At 45.7% G+C, this 17,222-nt stretch overlaps 1 protein-coding gene across 2 annotated transcripts in view; it reads left to right on the plus strand.

Annotated features, from left to right (window-relative positions):
* TMEM91 (transmembrane protein 91) overlaps positions 1-17,222 on the plus strand; it is a 147,086-nt gene that overhangs the window by 116,385 nt on the left and 13,479 nt on the right. The window lies entirely within an intron of this gene.

Genomic DNA, 17,222 nt, shown 5'->3' on the forward strand with positions numbered 1-17,222 from the left:
CAGAAATGTAGATGTGAGGCTCTGCGGTCTCGCACACATCTGTACTCCTGCGCCGAGAAACTCAACTAATGGATTATCTGTAATGAAGCAGAAAGCCGAGAGGTCAGCTCTCTATCCATCCTCCGCGCCTTCATCGTTCACCAATCTCCCGCAGATGCTCGGTTAAGAATAGTAACAATAAATTGGATTTTTTTTTTTGCCGCACGAAGCAGCTGAAGGAATATAGAATAAAATGAGGCTTATACTCCGAGGACGGACGAGTTTGCGGCCATAGGACTAAGTTCACGTTATCCGAAATCTCTGACAAAAGAGCCATTTGCGCAGATTATCACAAAATGAGGCATTAAAAGAGACTTGTAGATATCTACCCTGCCGCCTCCGCAGCCTTTATACTCAGGACCGGTGCGGGAACTCGAGGATTTGTCTTCCTTGCTGAGATCAATCTATATTGATTCCCTCATGTCATAAGAACATACTAGGGCTTATCCATATTAAGGTTTAATAGGTCATACAAAATCCTAATAATGTAGAAGAGGACAGCGGAGTATTATAGTAGGGTAATACCTAGGATAATGGTGTATAGAGGGACTTTGGTGCTAAATCTGAATTCTACATAGTTTGCTCTCTTATTATGTATGAGTTCATGTCCAATCGAAACCTTGCGTCGGTACAGTAGGACCGATATAGGGGTCAAATAAGGCCCCCATCACAATGAAGGGCAAATTGCACTATTATTAGTGATGAGCGAATATACTCGTTACTCGAGATTTCCCGAGCACGCTCGGGGGTCCTCCGAGTATTTTTTAGTGCTCGGAGATTTAGTTTTCAGCGCCGCAGCTGAATGATTTACATCTGTTAGCCAGCATAAGTACATGTGGGGGTTGCCTGGTTGCTAGAGAATCCCCACATGTAATCAAGCTGGCTAACAGATGTAAATCATTCAGCTGCAGCGATGAAAACTAAATCTCCGAGCACTTACAAATACTCAGAGGACACCCGAGCGTGCTCGGGAAATCTCGAGTACCGAGTATATTCGCTCATCACTAACTATTATACTTGGAGGCATTATAGGCAGAGAATTAGAGCCTGTACTGAAGTGCACAAAGCCATATGGCTTCTACACACCACCATTAAGGCTTAGTTGGACGCCATACATGCTTACTAGAGTTGGTGTGAATCAATTTGCTCATTTGTTTTCACTGCCATCCCTGAGACTGTATATGCTTTCTCCCCTGCACACACTGTGGAGATCTGTGTATAATCCCTCCCCTCTCTACTGTTATTGACTGAGAGCCGTCAGTGAGAGGAGCATGTGAGCAGCATCGGTCTCCTTCAATTGAAAAACATTGCACATGAGAAAGATGTTTTTCAATTGGAAGAGGCTGGTGAAAAGTAGAGTTGGTGTAAATCGATTTGCTCATTTGTTTTCACTGCCATCCCTGAGACTGTATATGCTTTCTCCCCTCTCCACACTGTGGAGACTGTCGGAAGAGGCTGGTAAAAAGTAGAGTTGGTGAGAATCGATTAAGCAGGATCTGATCTAGCGGCCACACCAGTAATGCATGGCCGCTGAACAAGAGCCATGACAACGACCTAGTACCTAAAAGCATCACTAACGTCTCTTTTGATTAGCCAACCTGGCACAACGTCATTGTTGCGGCATGACGCACATGTAATGTTGTACCAGTCCGGCTAATCAAAAGAAGAGCCGCGGATACCATTAGGTAAAAAGCGGTGCTCTGCGCTCACATCCAGCTGCCGCAGATTATTGACGTGGACGCTGGACCGGTTCTTGCAAATTGATTTGCACCAATTCTTATGCTTATGATGATTGCTTAACTTTTTGGGGTCTGGATTCAGCAGGGTTGCCAACCGTCCAGAAATTCCAGGACAGTCCATAAAAATTGGGCACTTTTTTGCAAATGTCCTTTAAAAAAATTAAGGCATCCTTGATTTTCCTAAGCTGATGAAACTTATACAGATTAATTTAACAGTAATTATAATTATTTTACAGTTTGCAGCTGGTGTCTTGAAATCAGGATTATGGGCTGTAGTCATGGATCACTTATAATCATAATGATTTATTATGGTTTACAAGTGTCTGTAAAAAATATCGTCTGACTTTTTAATAAAGGCTATCTAAAAAAAAAAAAAAAAAAAGGCTAGGGAATCCCCACATGTAATCAAGCAGGTTAGTAGCTGTAAATCATTCAGCTGCTGCGATGAAAACTAAATCTCTGAGCAGTCATAAATACTCGGAGGTCACCCAAGTGTGCTCGAAGGAAAACACGAGCAACGAGTATACTCGCTCATCACTAGTCACGAACCTCAGTGCCTTTGTATGAAATCAGAAGCCCCACTGGAGTTCGGTAAAGAAGTGAACCATGATATGACTGTTTGCAGCGGCGTAAGATGAAATTTGTGAGCCCCAGTGCAAATTGTCCAACAGGGCCACCAACTATCACGGGTCTTTATTAAGGGCAAATTAGTCTAGTCTATGTTTGGATGTGACGGTCAGTTTTTTCAAATATATTATTTAGCCTTCTGACTGAGCACTCCGTCTCCTAGCCACAGGTGTTTTAATCGCAGCAGGTCCAGCACCCCTCCACAGAGAGAGAGAATATGAGTCTAGGAAGAGGTTTTCACAGGTACCCATTCACATGGAGACGTTTATTCTCAGCGAGGTAGGCAAGCGTAGGACCTGATATACGAGAGATGCCGTAAAGGGGCTATCAGGTACACATAAAATTGGCCATTTTTATGCGCTAAACGCTCTCATTTTTCATATTTCTAGTGCAGTATTGCAGTTCAGTTTTCATGTTTCATGTTTGCATGTCTTAGCGCTGCAGTGTGCTGCCTTTTTTACTTGACTATATGAGTTGGTTACTCTAGGTTCAGCACCTGTTCACACTTAGTCTATGTATGGATGTGACGGTCAGTTTTTTCAAATTTATTAAGGGCAAAAGCAGGGATGTCAAACTCAAATACAAAGAGGGCTAAAATTAAAAACTTGGACAAAGTCGCCGACGAATCTTGTTATTTATTTTAAAAAAAGTGTCTACAATTGAGGAAGTTTTTCCTTATCACTTTTTTACAGTATAATAGTCCCCCATACAGTATAATCATTCCACATAGTCCTCCACACAGTCTAATGGGTTCCACATAGCCCTCCGTACAGAATAATGTGCCTCACATAGTGGTTCATATAGAATAGTGGGCCCCACATAGTCCTCTATACAGAATAGTGGGCCCCACATAGTCATCTATACAGAATAGTGGGCCCCGCATAGTCCTCTATACAGAATACTGGGCCCCACATAGTCCTATATACAGAATAATGTGCCCCACATAGACCTCTATACAGAATAATAGGCCCTACATAGTCCTCCATACAGAATAATGGCCTCACATAGTCCTCCATGCAGGATAATTGGTCCCACATAGTCCTCCATACAGAATAATGGCCTCCACATAGTCCTCCAAACAGAATAATGGCCCCACATAGTCCTCCATACAGAATAATGGGCCCAACATAGTCCTCCATACAGTATAATGGGCCCCGCATTAAAAAAAATAAAATACATCTACCCTGGTCCCCCGCTGCAGCGTGTCTTTTGCAGCTCTTCATTGCTCAACACAGCGGGCACGAAATCCAGAATGCCGATACAGTTGAAGGTGCAACGCTGCGGGGGAATAGTGCCAGAGTCGCAGGCCCAATATAATCACCCTGCAAGCCAAATTTGGCCCACGGGCCAGAGTTTGACATGTGTTGGCTAAAGGGTGACTTCTGGGCCCCATAGACTCAAATCCTGGGTGTGAATGCAACTCCTGCCACTATAGTTACTCCTCTGACTGTGTGTATGTGCCCCAATTCTATATAACAACACTCTACAGAGTGGGTTCTCGCAAAAGTGACGATTTCAAAGTGCTCCCCCAAAAAGGACAGCATTTGCATCTGTGACCGAGAACTTCACGCTTCATCTCTGGCAGCTGTGCATTCGAAAATCCATCCCTAGTATATCTGATGTAAGAAAATAACGACATTCCGGGTGTGAATATTTTATGGATCCCGTCAAGGTTAATGATAGTGAGCAGACTGAGTGACCTATATATCTCCAGCATCAGGGACACACGGGCGCTGTATCGACAGGTTACCTGTATTAATAGGATCCCCCCAGGGCTTCTGCATGACTGTCTACATAGATTTTTCCACTTCGGTGGAAATCGTATTTCATTCCTCCTGTATGTGGTGGTTCATGTGGAACAAGACAGTTCAAGAAAGAATGTGACAAGGAGAAAAAATGCGTTTTTTCACACACTGTTATCCACACCGTAAGACCTACCTACCCTCTCTACCTTCACATACACACTATTGAGACTAGTGTTTTTTACATGGGATTTTCTCACATTTTTGAGCATTTTGTAGTGATTTTTTTTTACTGGGGCTGATTTATCAAAACTGTCTAAAATGAAACCTGTTTTCAACCAATCACAACGCAGCTTTCATTTCCCAGAGCTGTTTAAAAAAAAGATATCTGCGATCTGACTGGTTGCTACAGGTAACCAAATCTATTTATGTTAGACATTTTTTGATAAATGGGGCCTATTGTGTTTTAGTGCCTCCATTTCTTGATGTAGTTATATCATTACAGATCATGTGATTTAGAAATTATGTGATTTGGTGGAAAACACGTAAAAAAAATCAATATACTTTAATATATAGATGTAGAAACATAAACATAGGGATCTGATCCCTACCTTTACCCATTTATTAAAAGAGCATTCAGCGCTTCACTTAATACAGAAACCTTACAAAAAAAAGGGCTACTAATGGCAATCACTAATATAGGTATACAGTATATCACAAAAGTGAGTACACCCCTGACATTTTTGTAAATATTTTATTATATCTTTTCAAGGGACGTCATTGTGGATATGATACTGTGATGTACAGTAGTCGGTATACATCTTGTATAAGTGTGTAAATCTGGTGCCCTCTAAATAACCCACACAGCCATTAATGTCTAAACCGCTGGCAAAAAAAAAATGAGTACACCCCTAGGTGAAAATGGCCAAATTGTGCCCAGATCGCCATTTCCCCTCCCTGGCGTCATGTGACTCATTAGTGTTACAAGTAGTGTTGAGCATTCCGATACCGCAAGTATCAGGTATCGGCCGATACTTGCGGGTATCGGAATTCCGATACCGAGATCCGATACTTTTGTGGTATCGGGTATCGGTATCGAAACAACATTAATGTGTAAAATAAAGAATTAAAATAAAAAATATTGCTATACTCACCTCTCCGACGCAGCCTGGACCTCACCGAGGGAACCGGCAGCGTTCTTTGCTTAAAATGCGCGCTTTTACTTCCTTCCGTGACGTCACAGCTTGTAATTGGTCGCGTGCCGCCCATGTGGCCGCGACGCGACCAATCACAGCAAGCCGTTACGTAATTTCAGGTCCTGATGCCTATTTCTGCATTCAGGACCTGAAATTACGTCACGGCTTGCTGTGATTGGTCGCGTCGCGGTCACATGGGCGGCACGCAACCAATCACAAGCCGTGACGTAATTTTTAAAAATGCGCGCGTCTCCTGCCTCCCGTGACGTCACGGCTTGTGATTGGTCGCGTCGCCCATGTGACCGCGACGCGACCAATCACAAGCCGGAACGTAATTTTAAAATCATGAATGGCATGATTAAGCACCTGAAAATTACGTCACGGCTTGCTGTGATTGGTCGCGTCGCGGCCACATGGGCGGCACGCGACCAATCACAAGCCGTGACGTCACAGAAGGAAGTAAAAGCGCGCATTTTAAGCAAACAACGCTGCCGGTTCCCTCGGTGAGGTCCAGGCTGCGTCGGAGAGGTGAGTATAGCAATATTTTTTATTTTAATTCTTTATTTTACACATTAATATGGATCCCAGGGCCTGAAGGAGAGTTTCTTCTCCTTCAGACCCTGGGAACCATCAGGAATACCGTCCGATACTTGAGTCCCATTGACTTGTATTGGTATCGGGTATCGGTATCGGATTAGATCCGATACTTTGCCGGTATCGGCCGATACTTTCCGATACCGATATTTTCAAGTATCGGACGGTATCGCTCAACACTAGTTACAAGGTCTCAGGTGTGAATGGGGAGCAGGGGTGGTAATTTGGTATTATGGCTCTCACGCTCTCTCATACTGGTCACTGGAAGTTCAACATGGCTGCTCATGGCAAATAACCCTCTGAGGATCTGCCAAAAATAATTGCTGTTCTACATAAAGATGGCTGAGGCTATAAAAAGATTGCCAACACCCTGACACTGAGCTGCAGCACGATGGCCAAGACCATACAGTGGTTTAGCAAGACAGGTTCCACTCATAACCGGCCTCACCATGGTTGACCAAAGAAGTTGAGTGCACGTGCTCAGTGTCATATCCAGAGGTTGTCTTGTCAGAATAGATATACAAGTGCAGCCAACATTGCTACAGAAGTTACAGGGGAGGGGGTCCGCCTGTCACTGCTCAGACCACACACTGCACACTGCATCACAATGGACTGCATGGCTGTCGTCCTCGAAGGAAGCCTCTTCTAAAGATGAAGCACAAAAAAGCACGCAAACAGATGGTTGACGAAAAGCAGACTAAGGACATGGATTACTGGAACTATGTCCTGTGGTCTGATGAGGCAAAGATAAACTTATTTGGTTCAGATTTTGTCAAGTATGTATGATAGTAACCAGGCGAGGAGTACAAACACAAGTGTGTCCTTCCTACAGTCAATCATGGTGGTGGGAGTGTCATGGTTTGGGGCTGAATGAGTGCTGCTGGCTGTGGGAGTTACAGTTCATTGAGGGAATCATGAATGCTAATATATACTGTGACATATTGAAGCAGAACATGATCCCCCTCCCTTTGGAAACTGGGCCACAGGGCAGAATTTCAACATGATAGCGATACCAAACACACCTCCAAGACTACCACTGCCTAGCTCAAAAAACTGAGGGTAACGGTGCTGGACTGATCAAGCATGTCACCAGACCTAAACTCTATCTGTGGGGCATCCTCAAACAGAAAGTAAAGGAGCGCAAGGTCTCTAACATCCACCAGTTCAATGATGTCATCATGGAGGAGTGGAAGAGGATTCCAGTGGCAACCTGTGAAGCTCTAGTGAACTCCATGCCCAAGAGAGTTAAGGCAGTGCTTGAAAATAATGGTGGACACTCAAAAAACATCTTCATAATAAGTAATGCAAAACAACATGGTAAAACCATAAGCCCCTGAGTAAAAGATGGAACAGTACTGGATTGTAGAGTTTAAAGTCTCCGTGTTCTGGATCTGTAATACGGTTGGGTGATGTTTCTCCAAAATGTAAATGGAGCGCCCCCAGACGCAGGGCCGCAGGGTACTCGGTACCGGGCCTCTCTGTCTCAGTCCTGGGGTTGTCACGGTGCCTAGACCCGGTCCGTGACCCTGCTAAGGGGCGTCCAATGAAAGGTGTGATGGTGGTGCGTGGTGCGAGGCGCGATGAATAACGAGGACACAGGGTTGCAGTCTCTTTACCTCTTTACTGAAGGCTTCAGGATCCTCAATCCAGAGTACTGTTAACAGGGCTGGCTGAGACCTGCCGGTCCGAAGGCACCTCCAGAGTTCCCTTTGCAGGTGGAAATCTGTGCCTACCTTCTAGCGCCTATGTGTTGTAGTCCTTCCCTGCTGAGCACCACGGGATAGTCCTCACAACTGTTGTGTCTGTTTCTGATGTTCTTTCTCACAACTTATAAAAAGATTTTAATATTTTATGTCACATTCATACATATGAAGTCGGAGTAGGCCTTCATTAGGGTGGACTCACACGTGGTGGTATTTTATGTCACATTCATATGAAGTCGGAGTAGGCCTATATTAGGGTGGACTCCAACATTGTAGTATTTTATGTCACATATATACTGTATGAAGTCGGAGTAGGCCTTCATTAGGGTGGACTCATGCAGCGCCCCCACTGCCGCAGGGCCGAGGGGTACCCGGTACCGGGCCTCTGAGTCTCTGCTCTGGGGTTGTCACGGTGGCTAGACCCGGTTCCGTGACCCTGCTGAGGGGCGCGCAATGATAGATGTGGAAGATGGTGGTAGTGTAGTGCCGGTCGCAGTCAATAACGAGGACACCAGGTTGCAGTCTCTTTACCTCTTTACTGAAGGCTTCAGGGTCCTCAATCCGGAATACGGTTAACCGGGCTGCGCAAGTCCGGCCGGTCCGATGGCACCTCCAGAGTTCCCTTTGCAGGTGGAAATCTGTGCCTTCCTGCTAGCGCTATGTGTTGTGGTCCTCCCCTGCTGTGCTTACGGGATAGTCCCCACAACTGTTGTGTCTGTTTCTCGTGTTCCCTCACAACTCGATTAGATGACCTTCTGCTAATCTTCCGTCCCTCCCAGGTGTTATGGTTGGGACGCACCCGTATGACGGGTAGGCTCGGAGCTCTTCCGGGACCCTAGAGTCGCCCCTCTCCAAAGGTTGCCCCCTATGTCTGCGTAGGTGATTTAGGTGAGACAGCCCGCCTGTGACTGACTGTCCTGCCGTTGGTTTGAAGTATGGCTTAGAGCTCTGTACCTCCTCGGCGTTCCGGCCGCCGGTTGTTTACGCCTCAGTAGGATGTTGCCTCGATCTTACAGCACGACTCCCACTGGTATTCTCCTTCTTGCTTTGATCTCGTTTCTCACTCAGCACAATAAATCTCGCTTCTTGTCCTTTCTTAGGGCACCGCCGCTATGAAGTGCAGGCGCGGTCCCGTAGCTTTCTCTCTGTTTGCCAGGCCTCTGTCAGGATCCCTCTGCCACAAGGTGTTGCCTGGTTCCAACCCAGTCGGCGTTCTCTCTAACTTCCTGCCTAACCCCCAGTTTTACCAGACTGTGAGGAGTGGCCTAATGAATAGTACCCTTAGCTCCCCCTGGAGGCCAGACTGTGAAATGTATTGGTGTATGTGATACCTGGTCAGATGAACTCCTTCAGTGCCATCAGACGTACCATAGCCCCCCTTAGCGGCGGAGCCACAGTACTGCAACGACCAGGACTCTGGGGCGCTGCACTCACACGTGGTGGTATTTTATGTCACATTCATATGAAGTCGGAGTAGGCCTTCATTAGGGTGGATTCACACGTGCTGGTATTTTATGTCACATTCATACATATGAAGTCGGAATAGGCCTTCATTAGGGTGGACTCACACGTGGTGGTATTTTATGTCACATTCATACATATGAAGTCGGAGTAGGCCTTCATTAGGGTGGACTCACACGTGGTGGTATTTTATGTCACATTCATACATATGAAGTCGGAGTAGGCCTTCATTAGAGTGGACTCACACGTGGTGGTATTTTATGTCACATTCATACATATGAAGTTGGAGTAGGCCTTCATTAGAGTGGACTCACACGTGGTGGTATTTTATGTCATATTCATACATATGAAGTTGGAGTAGGCCTTCATTAGAGTGGACTCACACATGGTGGTATTTTATGTCATATTCATACATATGAAGTTGGAGTAGGCCTTCATTAGAGTGGACTCACACATGGTGGTATTTTATGTCATATTCATACATATGAAGTTGGAGTAGGCCTTCATTAGGGTGGACTCACACGTGGTGGTATTTTATGTCACATTCATACATATGAAGTTGGAGTAGGCCTTCATTAGAGTGGACTCACACATGGTGGTATTTTATGCCACGGACAAGTCCTCTACAGAATCCACTTGTCTTCCACACGTGAATCCACCTTCACAGCTCTTCACGAGGTTATATGTGGCTGTAATATACAACCTCAGCATGAGACCTTCTGGTCATGGTAGTATTATGTGGTTTGATGGGCTGTTACCAACTGACATGATGAATTATCCATCGATAAGTGGCCATTAATCCATCCATTCCTCCCGTCATTAATCACACTACGAGGCATGGGCAGTACGGATTCATGAGTGACTAAAAATCTCCTCTCGTAATTGTGCCATTATAATTAGACCTTCCAGGCGGGCATTGCTGAGAGCGAAAATCTCTGGACCTCTGTGAGTCACACAGAGCGGACCCGGTGAAATTTCCTGCCCACGCAGAGAATACTTGGGTGGTTTTAAATATGTAATGCACCCGAAGAGGAGAAGTGCGAAGCAATAAATGCTACTGACACAACAAAGAGAATCTAAAGTGAGACTGTGAATGCTGAATTATTGCATGTCACAGTATTAGAGATGGGGGCACTGGAGGCCTGCGCACCCCCAGTACCCTCCCCCCCCCCCCTGCCTGGCTCTGTCATGTTCCAGCAGTGAGATAGATGTTATATGCCCACTTGCAGTTCCACGCACTGAGAGAGCGAAGCAGCCTGGGCTTCCATCACTCCGACAGCTGCCTTAAAAGCCTATTAATATTTTATTACATGGTTTGCTTGCTCTTTATGCTCCCCTGCTCTGCCTGCCACTGACACATTATCATGTACGCTCACTCCCATAACTGGGGCTGCCCTAGGGAACCTTCAAATTCCAGAATAGAAGTGTGTCCTGCTCTAGAACCTGGAATACATCTGGTTACCATATTATTACAGTAGGATTTAAAGGGAATCTGTCACCAGGTTTCTGCTACCTATTCTGAGAGCATCAGGATATAGGGGCAGAGACCCTGATCCCAATGATATGTCACTTACTGGGCCGCTTGCTGCTCTTTTGATTAAATACTGTTTTATCTGTTGCAGATCTAGCAGTTCTCTTAATGCTGAGCTCTGTATAACCCCGCTCACACCACTGATTAACAGCAGTGTATGCTGTGCATAGGCAGGAAGCTGTCAATCAGTGGTGGGGGCGGTGTTTTACAGAGCTCATGAATAGGGAGGATTACATAGCATCAGGTTTACTACTCCTCTAGCGATAATCTCCTGATGATAAAACAATGATTTTATAAAAACTACACTAAGCAGCCCAGTAATTGATACATAGCTGAAATCAGGGTCTCTGCCCCAACATTATGTTGTGCTAAGATCAGGTGACAGATTCTGGTTGTCCGGAATAAGAAAAAAATATTTCCTTAAAAAGAAAAAAAAAACAGTGTCACACCTGTCCTTGGGTTGTACAGTCGTAGCCATAATCTTATATACACGTTAGACACATTCATTAAGACTCAGTTTTGCTAAATTCCTTATATTAAAAAAGTAACTAAATGTTTATTTTTTTTAATTATTTTGTCCTGCATCGAAAAGTTATAAAACTTTGCAAAATTTTGCACTATTACTATACAATTTCTGTTTCCCTTTATTCTGTTGTTGATACTTTATTAGACTTTTGCCCTTGTCGCTTTTTCAGTGTATCTGAGTTGAGGACATAACTCTTTGTTTCAAGGAGTGAGAGAAATAAGATCGACCATTGAAAATCCTACTGAGCCAAAGTGCTTCTCTCTTTTGACATCATCTGTTGAGGGAGAGCCAGGACCCCCATACTTAACAGAGGATCGGCCAGTCAATACGAAGTTGGCGGATTCAGCTGACTTTCATCTGCCATAAAAATTGATCTTTTTATCTGTTCTATACTTGTAGCCCCTGTTCACCTCCATATTGTGTTTTACTAAGGTATATACAGTCATGGCCAAAAGTGTTCCCATCCTTGAAATTGTTCCAGAAAATTTCTCCCATAAAATTATTGCAATTACACATGTTTTGTTATACGGATGTTTATTTCCTTTGTGTGTATAGGAACAATACAAAAAAAACAGAAAAAATCAAATTGGACATAATTTCACACTAAACCCCAAAAATGGGCCAGACAAAATTGTTGGCACCTTTCCAAAAATGTAGATAAAAAACATTGTTTCAAGCATGTGATGCTCATGCAAATTCACCTGTGGCAAGTAACAGGTGTGCGCAATATGAAAATCACACCTGAAACCAGGTAAAAAGGGAGAAGTTGATTTAATCTTTGCAGCGTGTGTCTGTGTGTGTCACACTAAGCATGGAAAACAGAAAGAGGAGAAGGGAGCTGTCTGATGACTGGAGAACCAAAAGATCTTCAGAGATCTTGATATTCCTTTGTCCACAGTGCACATCAAAAATTATGAAGGTTACAACCCATGGCACTTTAGCTAATCTCCCTGGACTTGGGCGACAGAGAAATATTGATGAAAGGTTGCAACACAGGATAGTCCAGATGGTGGCTAAGCAAGTTCTAAAGAAATTCAAGCTGTCCTGCAGGCTTAGGGCGACATTTGAATGAAATGAAACGCCATGACAGGAGACCTAGAATGACCCTACTGCTGACACAGACATAATCAAAGCTAGACTGCAGTTTTCTAAAATGTATGTGAGTAACCCAAAAACCTTCTGGGAAAGTGTTTTCTGGGAAAATCCTTCTGGGAAACCATCTGTACAGATGAGACTAAGATATATCTTTTTGGTAAAGCACATCATTTTACTGTTTACCAAAAAAGGAATGAAGCCTACTGAGAAAAGAACACAATACCTAAAGTCAAATATGGTGGAGGTTCAACATTTTTTTTATAGCTATGTTGCTGCCTCTGGAACTGGGTGCCTTGACTGTGTGCAAGGCATCTTGAAATCTCCAGATTACCAAAGGATTTTGGGTCTCAATGTAGTTCCGAGTGTCAGAAAGCTGAGTTTACATCCTAGGTCATGGGTCTTCCAGTAGGACAATGACCAAAAACACACTTCAGCAATCACCCAAATATGGATGGAAACAAAGAGTTGGAAAGTTCTGAAGTGGCCAGCAATGGGTCAAGATCTAAATCCCATTGAACACATGTGAAGAGATTTTAAAATTGCTGTTGGGAGAAGGTGCCATCAAATGAGAGACCTGGAGCAGTTTATAAAAGGAGAGTGATCCAAAATTCCAGTTGAGAGGTGTAAGAAGATTGTTGATGGTTATACAGTAGGAAGCGATTGATTGCAGTTATCTATTCCAAAAGGCTGTGCAAATAATTATTAAGTTGAGGGTGCCATCAGTTTTGTTCGGCCCATTTTTGGGGTCTTTTGTGAAATTATGTCCAATTTGCCTTTTTGTCTCTTTTTTGTGTTGTTCCTATATACACAAAGGAAATAAACATGTGTATAACAAAATATGGGTAATTGCAATAGTTTTGGGGGAGAAATACTTCATTTTCTGGAACAATTTCAAGGGTGCCAACACATTCGGCCATGACTGTAGAAGAATTGGCACTAAAATACGTCTATTGCATGATGACCAACATGGATGGTAATATAGGCTTGTTACAGTTCCATCTCCTCTTGGGAACTTCCACAACCTTCCCCCAAAATGTCTCCAACCCGATAGGAGCTCTCCACTTTTGGTCAGAGTTTACATTAACGCCACTCCTTTTTCCGCCCGAGACAGCTCCGACTTTGTAGGAATCGTGTTCTAAAATTTAGTACAGTCCCAGCAAATTCGGTACTGTTAACAGCTAATGGTATGACAACATTTTTGTCCCTCTGGACTCAGGAAGTAGAATATAGGCCCAATACCAACTACTGGGTAAGAATTCTGGATCTGTCTGTACGGCAGTGTGCATGAGGCCTTACATTTTCTTCCACCTCCACACTGACTAAACTATAGTTTTCCTTTGTCTAAGAGAGGGATATACAAGATTTAAAATATTTGCTGGTTGCACTGGAAATTTTGCTGTTCCATTGCATTGACGATTCCGGTCAAATGCCCATACTGTGCGATGTTACACCACGGGGGGCCATCTGCACAGTATGCTTGGTCCAATTTCTGGTCTTGTTAGATATATCTATACATCCTCACAGCAGTACAGAGCCGAGAAATGGGAATAATAAGAGCACTGTAGATGAAATGCAAATAATAATCTCACACTTCTCTCTCCTCGGTTCCTTTCCCGCTGCGGGGAGCGAGGACAGACGTCACTTAACATATGTACGAAGGCGATTTCCATCTCACTGTCTACTAAATATAACCGTCTCGTTTCTCATCTGACTATAGAAAAAAGTGGAGGAGATGGAATACAGGACTGGAGGGGAAACAGGAAGATATATAGAAGGGAAAGGTGCTTACCCAAACAGGCAACCATAGGCAACCTCCTCGAAAGTAGTGTTCCTACAACCTGTTTGGACATATACATAAAACATTTCGACAAATAGGATTTATGGACATCACAGAGGAAGTCCCACTAATAGCCATAGAGAAGACCACCTAACACAAAACAGCTCCCCCTTTGGCAGACTGTGTATTACATGGGAGGAGGTTTAATTGGCGTGTGGTTGGCGCAGAGACTTGGCACCAGGTGGAGAAGAGTGTTTGGTAGAGAAGAAGACAAGGCAAATAGTAGGAAGAAAAGTAGGGAAGTGCAATCAGAAAGCAAATAGAAAAGTAGACAAAAGATGGCATACAGGGTGGACGGGTGCTGGGTAAGAAGACATGCTTTGGGAATAATGGAAATTGAGACAACCCGGAGAAGAACCAGAGGGGATAATAAAGATGGACATGGACCAGCTGGGAAGGACAGGTAGACAAGGACAAAGAAGCGAGATTGAAAAAAGTATGTGAGAGCTGTTAATGGAGAGTACAGGAAGTGTTAGGCAGTAGAACAGGGGTGGGGAACCTCAGGCCCCAGGGCCATTTACGGCCCTCGATGAACTTTTATCAGGCCCCGAGCAGATTCTCAGGGACCGCATTCTTGGGCTAGGAGCTGTATTTTGATTACAACCAGCTCATTAATTTCTTCTTGCTCTGTTAGCACACACACAGTGTTCACTACTGAAGGGCATGCAATGAAAGATTATGTCCTGACACCAGTGCCAGAGTCAGAATGTACTTTGTGGGCGGAGTCTTACGGCCCCCGAAGGATGGTATAAATATCCAAATGGTTCTTTACAGAAAAAAGATTCCCCACCCCTGCAGTACAAAGACAGGCTTGTCAATGCAGGCAGTAAGATGAGGGAAGATAGTATAGAAGCAGGGAGCAAAGAAGCAGGGAAGTGAGAACAGGCAGTAAGCAGACAGGAGGAAGGCAGAAAGGTTTGAGAGGTCGTAGATAGGCAGTGAGAGGAGGACAGACAGTAAGTGGGCAAGGAGGTGAGGAAAGACAGTAGAGAGGTAGGGAGATGTGAAAAAATATTACAAAGAAATAAATGCAGTCACTAGAGGGGCAGGGAAGTGAGAGAAGGCAGTAGAGAGACGGGGAGGAGAGGCCATGCAGTATAGACAGGTGAGATCATAGAGTAGGCAGGGAGGTGTAGGCAGGGAGGTGAAGGCAGGCAGTTAGTAGGCAGGGAGGTGAAGGCAGGCAGTTAGTAGGCAGGGAGGTGAAGGCAGTTAGTAGGCAGGGAGGTGAAGGCAGGTAGTTAGTAGGCAGGGAGGTGAAGGCAGGTAGTTAGTAGGCAGGGAGGTGAAGGCAGGCAGTTAGTAGGCAGGGAAGTGAAGGCAGGCAGTTAGTAGGCAGGGAGGTGAAGGCAGGCAGATAGTAGGCAGGGAGGTGAAGGCAGGCAGTTAGCAGGGAGGTGAAGGCAGGCAGTTAGTAGGCAGGGAGGTGAAGGCAGGCAGTTAGTAAGCAGAGAGGTGAAGGCAGGCAGTTAGTAGGCAGGGAGGTGAAGGCAGGCAGTTAGTAGGCAGGGAGGTGAAGGCAGGCAGTTAGTAGGCAGGGAGGTGAAGGCAGGTAGTTAGTAGGCAGGGAGGTGAAGGCAGGTAGTTAGTAGGCAGGGAGGTGAAGGAAGGCAGTTAGTAGGCAGGGAGGTGAAGGCAGGCAGTTAGAAAGCAGGGAGGTGAAGGCAGGCAGTTAGTAGGCAGGGAGGTGAAGGCAGGCAGTTAGAAAGCAGGGAGGTGAAGGCAGGCAGTTAGTAGGCAGGGAGGTGAAGGCAGGCAGTTAGTAGGCAGGGAGGTGAAGGCAGTTAGTAGGCAGGGAGGTGAAGGCAGGCAGTTAGAAAGCAGGGAGGTGAAGGCAGGCAGTTAGTAGGCAGGGAGGTGAAGGCAGGCACTTAGTAGGCAGGGAGGTGAAGGCAGGTAGTTAGTAGGCAGGGAGGTGAAGGCAGGTAGTTAGTAGGCAGGGAGGTGAAGGAAGACAGTAGGCAGGGAGGTAAAGGCAGGCAGTTAGAAAGCAGGGAGGTGAAGGCAGGCAGTTAGTAGGCAGGGAGGTGAAGGCAGGCAGTTAGTAGGCAGGGAGGTGAAGGCAGTTAGTAGGCAGGGAGGTGAAGGCAGGCAGTTAGAAAGCAGGGAGGTGAAGGCAGGCAGTTAGTAGGCAGGGAGGTGAAGGCAGGCACTTAGTAGGCAGGGAGGTGAAGGCAGGCAGTAGGCAGGGAGGTGAAGGCAGGCAGTTAGTAGGCAGGAAGGTGAAGGCAGGTAGTTAGTAGGCAGGGAGGTGAAGGCAGGTAGTTAGTATGCAGGGAGGTGAAGGCAGACAGTTACAGTTAGTAGGCAGGGAGGTGAAGGCAAGTAGTTAGTATGCAGGGAGGTGAAGGCAGACAGTTAGTAGGCAGGGAGGTGAAGGCAGGCAGTTAGTAGGCAGGGAGGTGAAGGCAGGCAGTTAGTAGGCAGGGACGTGAAGGCAGGCAGTTAGTAGGCAGGGAGGTGAAGGCAGGCAGTTAGTAGGCAGGGAGGTGAAGGCAGGCAGGTTGGTAGGCAGGGAGGTGAAAGCAGGTAGTTAGTAGGCAGGGAGGTGAAGGCAGGCAGTTAGTAGGCAGGGAGGTGAAGACAGGCAGTTAGTAGGCAGGGAGGTGAAGGCAGGTAGTTAGTAGGCAGGGAGGTGAAGGCAGGTAGTTAGTAGGCAGGGAGGTGAAGGCAGTTAGGCAGGGAGGTGAAGGCAGGCAGTTAGTAGGCAGGGAGGTGAAGGCAGGCAGTTAGTTGGCAGGGAGGTGAAGGCAGGCAGTTAGTAGGCAGGGAGGTGAAGGCAGGCAGTTAGTAGGCAGGGAGTTGAAGGCAGGCAGGTAGTTAGGCAGGGAGGAAAAGCAGGTAGTTAGTAGGCAGGGAGGTGAAAGGCAGGCAGTTAGTAGGCAGGGAGATGAAGGCAAGTAGTTACTAGGCAGGGAGGTGAAGGCAGGCAGTTAGTAGGCAGGGAGGTGAAAGCAGGTAGTAGGCAGGGAGGTGAAAGGCAGGCAGTTAGTAGGCAGGGAGATGAAGGCAGGCAGTTAGTAGGCAGGGAGGTGAAGGCAGGCAGTTAGTAGGCAGGGAGGTGAAGGCAGGCAGTTAGTTGGCAGGGAGGCGAAGGCAGGCAGGTAGTTACGCAGGGAGGTGAAAGCAGGT

The sequence above is a fragment of the Ranitomeya variabilis genome, chromosome 2, assembly GCF_051348905.1.
Source record: "Ranitomeya variabilis isolate aRanVar5 chromosome 2, aRanVar5.hap1, whole genome shotgun sequence".
Lineage (NCBI taxonomy): Eukaryota > Metazoa > Chordata > Amphibia > Anura > Dendrobatidae > Ranitomeya > Ranitomeya variabilis.